The 8,764-nt window shown below is 41.8% G+C and overlaps 1 non-coding gene across 1 annotated transcript; it reads right to left on the reverse strand.

Moving 5' to 3' along the window:
- Window positions 1–8,437: 8,437 nt before the first annotated feature.
- Window positions 8,438–8,544, reverse strand: LOC112083644. Its single transcript, XR_002897780.1, has one exon. It is a non-coding gene; the product is annotated as a small nucleolar RNA R71 (small nucleolar RNA).
- Window positions 8,545–8,764: the final 220 nt, after the last annotated feature.

Consider the following 8,764-nt stretch of genomic DNA (forward strand, 5'->3'; position numbering starts at 1 on the left):
AAAGAAAGAGAATAGATAGCTAAGGGAATAAAAGAAAAGAATTCTGCCTTTGAGCTTTTGAATAAAGAAACCAAGCTCTGGTGTTGTGAGAAAGAAAACCCAGCCTCTAAGTGAAAAGAAAAATGAATAGAAGCCAAATAGCTCAAACATTTTGAAAAGAAAGAAAATAGGCTGGGAATCGTGAAAAGAAAGTGGAAAAGAGCTGATAAAAGTGTGAGCTCCGAGACTTGTGCATAAGAAAAGGAAGTGAATCCCCTAGCTAGGCGATGATGAGAGTGAAATGAGAGGTTCTTGAGAGTGTGAGCATGTGAGGAAACTTTGAGTAGAGTGTGGGGTGGGATGAGTCTCTGCCCTTGTATGCATCGGTTGCCTTTTACCTTTAGCATTCTACCAAAGTTTGATCATTCATAGACAGATCCCTTTGCTGCATTGAACCCGCTTGAACACTGATGAGATCATTTTTATCTCATAGCCTCTCCCTAGCCAAGCCAGCTTGTTTAAACATTGCATCATTCGATTCACCTGATTAAGCTTAATGAATGTGAAAGAGTTGAGAGAGAGGAGAACTTGTGAAGATTCCTTGTTGAGTTAATATATATATATATATATATATATATCTGTGTATGACTTTGCATTGCATATTTTAGCATGAACTTGAGTTCTCGTTGTGATCACTTCTCTCTAAAAGGAAATATGAACTCCCGTTGCATTCAACCTCTCTCTCTCATTTGTTCTTTATGCTTGAGGACAAGCAAAGGACAAGTGTGGGGGAGTTGATATGTCTATATTTTGCATCATTTAAACTGCACTTTAGAGTCCAAATCATGTGTTTTTCTCATTCATTTTGGGTCTTTAAGGCTTCAAAGTAGGCTTTAGGATTTGCATTAGGTCCCAAAGAGTTTTGCATGGTTTGAAGTCTTTATCAGGTGCTTTGGAGAATGTTTGGAGCTCAAGAGGAATTTCAGAAGTGGAAAGGGTGAAGAAGAGGGTCAAAAATGGTGAAAACCGATTGGAAGAATTTCTCGGCGAAAACTCGTACCGGCTGGATCAGAACATCGGCCAAAATCGCTATCGGGTGGCCTTTACCGACTAAAAGTCATTATCGGGTGAAATTTTATGCCGAGGCGAGAAGTTTTTATCGGCTAAAAAGCTTTCTGAGGTACATGTTTTTTCGGACATTTTCCTTACCGCGGGAAGCATTTATCGGCTAAAGTCCATTTTCACCTGCGCGCCTCAAAGATCTCAAATCTGGGGAATCTTCCAGTCCGAATCAGTTGACGGAGTCTTCATCAAAGTTGGAGATAATCAAGCCAAGATCCCAGAACATTCGGAATCACGTAATTCTGACCAGTGAGGAGAGAGATATCTCCACCGGAAGACACACCTAGGGTTTATGCATGTTCTTGATGTGTTCTTCATGGGATCTTCACCTTGATCTTTGCTCACGTGCACCCCTCGGCATCAAGGCCTCGGCTTCACTCTCTCACACACCGTGGTGCTAAATCGACGATCCAAGAAGAGCGTTCAGTACCCGGTTTGTTCCGGGCTGACCCGCGACACTTACCCTTCACTATAAATAGATTTTAGGACCAGAAACCTAATCATCTTTTATCTTATCTTATTTCCTGCCTGTTTTAGCTTTAATAACTTGCCTCTTTTGTGAAACTTGATTAATCTAATCCGATATTTCGTTTTCACGTAAGAATTCTTGTTCTTGTTTATTTCTTTTATTCACCAGCATAAAACTTCTAATCATGACCAGCTACACGTCTTGCAAAGGACTTAGTGAGCTCTTTATGATCAGTGAGTAGTCCATTTAAGAGGCGTTAGATAGGTAGATTAGGGTGTTTCCAAGTTAGATTAGTGAGTTTAGGGGTCTAGCTTGCATGTTTCATTCCTTACCCGATCTTGCACTCTAAGCTGGATCCAAGCACATCACTTGCGGTTCAGATCTGAGACTTTCTTTGCATCAAAAGTGTTTGAGGAAATGTCTGAACCAATCGGCTAAGGGTTTAAGAGTCTTTCATCGCGAGAGTGATAGTTTGTTCTCTTAAACGAATTATTGAACTGGATTTTAAAGCTGACTGATTCATGCTTCTCAAAAGGGATTTTGGTATGAAAGAGGATCAGTTTAGATGTTTAATACCTTCATGAGAGGATTATCATATTTTGAGTTCATGTTAAATGAAGATGTTTGTTAATATGGATTCATTAACTCGCTAGGTTAGCTTGGAGACACCCGAAGTCCTTTATCCTGTCTAAAGCCTTTGCCTTTATCATCTAGTATCATCATCCGAATATTTGCTCATTTACTAGTTCTCATTTGCATCTTCATCTAGTTTAAATACCATTGCTTGCTTCATTTTCATGCTTATTTGCTTGTTAAGTAGATTAGATACCAAAAACTCTTGCTTGATCATCTTGACTTAAGATTACAAGTAATATAGACTAGTGCCTCATACGCAAGTTTGGTTTGATAACCCCTTGTACTACAAGACAGGGGATTGATAACCTCTACAAAGAGTCTGAAAACTCTTAGTTATCAGATGCTCTGTACTATTGCAAAAAGGTTGGGATAGAACAGCTACAAGGCAGCAAGGATCTCTCTAGTACTCGCTGATAGGTCAGTAAGGTTACCAATTGGGTTACTTGAGGATTTGCCTCTTAAAATTGGTGAGATTGAGATCCCAACAGACTTTATAGTCTTGGAAATGGATGAGGAGCCGGTTGATCCTATCATTTTGGGAAGGCCTTTCTTGGCCACAGCAGGAGCGATCATAGATGTCAGAGGAGGTATGATCGAGCTGCACATTGGATCAGAGACCATGAAGTTTGATGTAAAAGAGATGATGAAAAAGCCGACTATTGGTGGACAAGTCTTTTACATCGAGACAATGGAGGAGCTTGCTGATGAGCTCCTTGAGGAACTGAACACAGAGGATCCTCTCCAAGTGGTCTTGACAAAGGATAAAGGTGAACATGGGTACTTAGCTGAAGAGGGTGAAGCCTACAAGCGGATTTGGATCAGCCCAAGGAAATGGATTCAGAAACAAAGTTCTTGGAGCTAGAAACAAGCGGCCTGGAGATTCTAGACATCATGGGTTCCAATACAAGTCAGGGAACACCTCGGGGATGCATGGCCGTGTGTTCACAAGCCGTGTGAGCAATTCAACACCAAGGAGGCTGCCGATGAGCAAAGCAGCTTTGATGCGGAATGGGATGAGACAAAGGCGCACCCGGTTGAGCTCAAACCTCTACCAACAGGGCTGAGGTATGCTTTTCTTGGCTCAAAATCTTCATACCCTGTGATCATTAATGATAAGTTGCTAGAGGATCAAGAGCATGCATTGTTAAACGAGTTGAGGAAACATATGAGAGCAATTGGTTACTCTTTGGATGACATAAAGGGTATCTCACCCCACCTATGCACTCATAGGATTCACTTTGAAGAGGAATATATGTCATCCATTGAGCACCAAATGAGGCTCAATCCCAACTTGAAAGAAGTAGTGAAAAAAGAGATTCTTAACCTCCTAGAGGCTGGGATCATCTATCTTATCTCAGACTTTAGATGGGTTTCACCAGTTCATGTAGTGCCCAAAAAGGGAGGAATGACAGTGATTAAAAATTAAAGGGATGAGTTGATAGCTACACGGACCATCACAGGTCATAGAATATGTATAGACTATCAAAAGTTGAATGCAGCCTCTAGGAAAGACCATTTGCCTTTACGTTTTATTGACTGAATGTTAGAGAGGCTCACAAACAATCCCTTCTTTTGTTTTCTAGACGGTTACTCTCGATTCTTCCAAATCCCAATAGATCCCAGAGACCAAGAGAATACCCCATACCTGTCTGTATGGGACCTTTGCTACATTTCAACGCTGTATGATGAGCATCTTTTTGGATATAATTGAAGAGAAAGTAGAGGTGTTCATGGACGATTTCTCAGTCTATGGATCCTCCTTCTCTGTTTGTCTTTCTAAGCTTTCTCAGGTCCTAAGAAGGTGTGAGGAGCACAGCTTGGTTCACAATTGTGAAAAATGCCATTTTATTGTGCAAGAGGGCATTATGCTTGGGCATAAGGTTTTTGAGGCTGGTATTGAAGTTGATAAAACCAAAGTGGAGGTAATGGTTAACTTGGAGCCTCCAAACTCAGTCAACGGGATCAGAAGTTTCTTAGGGCAAGCCGGCTTGTATAGAAGGTTTATCAAAGAAATTTCTAAGATGGCTAGGCCGCTAACAAGATTGCTTTGCAAGGAAGTTGAGTTTGTATTTGATGAGGAGTGCATGGAGGCCTTTCTTAAGATCAAAAAAGCTCTTGTTAGTGCACCAATAGTCCAGGCTCCAGATTGGACTCTGCCCTTTGAAGTGATGACCAATGCTTCGGATTACGCTGTGGGAGCAGTTTTGGGTCAGAAAAAGGATAAGAAGCTGCACGTGATTTACTATGCAAGCAGAATTTTGGACTCAGCTCAGGAGAAATACACTACAACTGAAAAGGAGATTCTGGCTATAGTATTTGCGTTTGAAAAGTTCAGGAGCTATCTAGTGGGTTCAAAGGTTGCTGTGTACACAGATTATGCGGCTTTGAGATACTTAATGACAAAGAAGGATGCCAAGCCGAGACTCTTGAGGTGGGTTCTACTCTTGCAAGAATTTGACATGGAGGTGCAAGACAAGAAAGGCATTAAGAATGGAGCAGCTGATCATCTCTCACGGTTAAGAGTGGACTCAGATATCCCTCTAGATGATTTTTTACCTGAGGAGCATCTAATGGTGATCAAGTCCTACTTGGAGGTTGAACAAGCGAATACCATCAGAGAGAGGAGTCTATCATGGTTTGCTGATTTAGTTAACTATCTCTCTTGTGGTATAGAGCCACCAGAAATGGATGCTTATCAAAGGAAAAAAAATTTCAAAGATGTGAGGAGATACCATTGGGATGAGCCATACCTGTATGTTCTCAACAAGGATCACTTGTACAGGAGATGCCTAGCTGAGGAAGAGGTCCAGCCTGTCTTGCAAGAATGTCACGGTTCAGCTTATGGTGGGCACTTGGGAGCTTTCAAGACGGTCGCTAAGGTGTTGCAATCAGGTTTTTGGTGGCCTACAATGTTCAAAGATGCCCAAAGAGTAGTCTCAAGCTGTGATTCTTGTCAGAGACATGGGAATATCTCAAAAAGGAATGAAATGCCTCAGAATCCGATCTTTGAAGTCTAGGTATTCGATTGTTGGGGCATAGATTTCATGGGGCCTTTCATCTCATCACATGGGAACCAATACGTCTTGGTGGCTGTTGATTATGTTTCTAAGTGCGTAAAGGCTATTGAGAGTCCAACAATTGATTCCAAGGTGGTGTAAAAGCTTTTCAAGAGTATCATTTTTCCAAGGTTTGGGGTTCCAAGGGTTGTTATAAGAGATGGTAGCAGTCACTTTATTAACAAGACCTTGGAAGGGCTACTTAAGAAGCATGGAGTTAAACACAAAGTAGCTAACCCTTACCATCCTCAAACTAGCGGCCAAGTGGAGATTTGAAACCGGCAGATCAAGGCCATTTTAAAAAGAACTGTGAGCTCCTCAAGGAAGGACTGGAGCAAGAAACTCGATGATGCTCTTAGGGCATGCAGAACCACTTTGAAAACCCCTATAGGCACCTCACATTTTAACCTCGATAGTTGAGGCACCTAATGAGGAGATAACTGAAACCGAAGCTGAGAGAGAAGCTGAACTTGAACCGGTTCCCAAAGGTGCTCAACAGGCAAAGAAGGAACCGAAAGCTGAGAAAGAGGAGGACCACTGATAACACCGTATTTTGACCACTTTTATGGATCATAATAATGTCTTATGCAGGTGTTTTAACTCTGTTATCAATGTTTTTAAAGTGTTTTAAATGTTTTAGAGTTTCAAAAGACTTTACAGGAAACTTGGGCAAAAGATATGCAATTTGGAACAAATGAACAATTTTGGATAAATGCAGACTGTCAGAAGTATGACAAGCGATGAAGACCTTCGCACCGTCCGATCACCCCCAAAATTTGAGACAACATAGAAGATCCAACCAGCTTTCTAATGCACTTGGTTTGGAGACAATCCAACGGTTAGATCTTCAGATATCCCCGATGCAAGAATGCTAGAAAATGCAGTTCTGGAAGAGGACCACGAGCCGGGACCGCGGCCAACACCTGTTTTCCCGCGGGTAAAGCCACCGCGACTGCGGAACTTGGTTGTTCACTTTCCCGAAGACTTAATTAAAGCCCAGATCAATTCCTTTCGTTATTTTTGAAGCCCTAAGTGTCGAGAACCACCCTAGAAGCTATAAATGCCCCCTTTAGGTCATTCCTAAAGGTGAGGAGACGACATAAGATAGAAAGAGATAGAGATTTCGTGGAATCCTAGAGAGGAGGCCGCCGCCGTCGATCCTGAAGAAGGAGCCACCGCTGGAGAGCATCATCGCGCCTCCACCTGCAACTCTGTTCTTCGTTCTTCTTCCTTCTTTTCTTTAATTTCCTGCACTTTCAATACTTTATGATGCTTTGTTACAATATGTTTGAGTAGTTACCCAGTTGGGTTTAAAGGGATTGTTCAAAGGGAATTTCATGTGTCTTTGCTTATGAATCGATAGATTTAGGAGTTATAATCTTCTAGATGTTCTTCGTTTGCCTTTAATCTTACTGCGTGATTCTGTGTTGGCCACTTAGAAGCCGATCTGACATGATATGTTGCGAAAGCTTTCATTGATTGTCTGAACTAGGGTGAAACGAGCAATGATTCTATAGGAGTGGAAACCTACCTGTAGTTGAGTTGTGAATGTTGATGAGTCTTGTTCTGCTATTGCATCTTCTCCCTTCCAGGATCAGAGTGGAAACCTACTGATCAGGGTTGCGAGAGATAGTTGTTTAGTGCTGCGAAAGTAGGCTATTCATACTTCCAGGCCTCGAGTTCTAGAACATACGTAGTTGATTACCTTTATCACTTGTTTAAAATCGACATAGCTTATTCCATGAATCCCTGCGAAACCCCTTGAGCCCCAACATTTTTCTTTCATAGCTTACAACCTTAGATATCATTTCTGCTTTTATTCGCTTGTTACTTGCTTTCATTCATAATCGATTTTTACTTGCTTTTGTTTGCTCTTGTTTTTAATTGCTTTTACTTGTTTAGTTTTATAGTTTAGATTTAGTGACAACCAAAACCCAAAACCAAAACTCAACCTGTTTAGTTCTAATCTGATTTAAGCGTTGCAGTGAATTCGTACTGAAACAACTAAGTCTCTGTGGATTGATACCCTCAGTACTACAGCGCACATCTGTGCACTTGCAGACATTAGGGGTTATAAATTTAAAACATGAAGCTTAGTAGAACGAACCAATACCCCGTTTCCAAATCGCGCATCAAGTTTTTGGCGCTGTTGACAGGGACTTTGATTTGTTTCGTTGCGAATCCCAGCTTAAATCCATTAGAACACTTGTTTATTTTTACTTTTTCTTTTGAATTTTTTAGGTTTCTCTGCGATGAGAGACCGGGAACATGTTCCCGGAACTCTTGGTGATCCACCATATCGTGTGGATGGTGATCCGATCGATGATGATGACCTGACTGATGATGAGTTTGAAGAGCCGATCTATGATGACAATGAGCTAATTGGATCGACAAAACATGAAGATGATGATGAACTGATTGGAAGTTTCGATTCACTCGAGAAATTCATGGGAGATCGAAGAGCTATTCAACCAGCCTTATCAATCTTTTGGTACGAAGGAGAAGAAGGGACAGGCGTGGAAGACAAGTTGATCAGGCTGACATGGAAGAACAAAGAGATCACGTAGTAGATATAGAACAACCGGTTCAGGAGCAATAGGCTCAGGGTAATGGAGCTGGTAGTGGAGTTGGTCAAGGGCTTCATCAGGGTAATGTTCATCAGGAACAGGTGCACTACCAACAAGCTTATGTCCACCAGGGACAAGCTCAAGCTCCTCAACAGAGGCATCAGGCCAATGTTCAGCAAAGACAACAAGTGCACCACCAACCCCACCCTTTCCAACAACACCAAAGAAGTTATGAGCAACCCCAAGTCTATGTTGGAGAGAATGACAGGGCCAATGCTCATCAGTATGGAGCTGGTATTTAGGCACCACCTGTGCAGAACAACAACTTTGAAGTGAAGGCATCATTGCTGAATATGGTCCAAAACTCAAAGTTCCATGGGTTAGCAATGGAAGATCCCTTGGAACACTTGGACCAGTTTGATAAGGTGTGTGATCTGACAAAGATAAATGGAGTTTCTGAGGACAGCTTCAAGCTAAGACTATTTCCCTTCAGTCTTGGTGACAAAGCTCATCAATGGGAGAAGAATCTTCCAAGAGGCTCCATTCAAACCTGGGAGCAATGCAAGCAAGCCTTCTTATCTAAGTTCTTCTCCACCTCAAGAACTGCAAAACTGAAGAACCAAATCTCTAGCTTCACTCAGCACAGCAATGAGAGTTTTGGTGAAGCATATGAAAGATTCAGGAGCTACACAAACCAATGCCCACACCATGGGTTTAGTGAGGCTTCTCTTCTCAGCACACTTTATAGAGGAGCTCTTCCCAAGATTAGAAACCAGCTGGATACTGCTTCCGATGGGAACTTTCTGGGCAAAGAGATACATGCTGCTTTAGAGCTAGTGGAGAACTTAGCACTGAGCAATGATACTTATGGTGAAGACTATGACAGATCAAATAGATCTGAAGGTTCAAGCTCAGAACAGAGGCTCACTAGGGAA

This window comes from Eutrema salsugineum, unplaced genomic scaffold, assembly GCF_000478725.1.
Source record: "Eutrema salsugineum unplaced genomic scaffold, Eutsalg1_0 scaffold_6, whole genome shotgun sequence".
In the NCBI taxonomy this organism is placed as follows: Eukaryota; Viridiplantae; Streptophyta; class Magnoliopsida; order Brassicales; family Brassicaceae; genus Eutrema; species Eutrema salsugineum.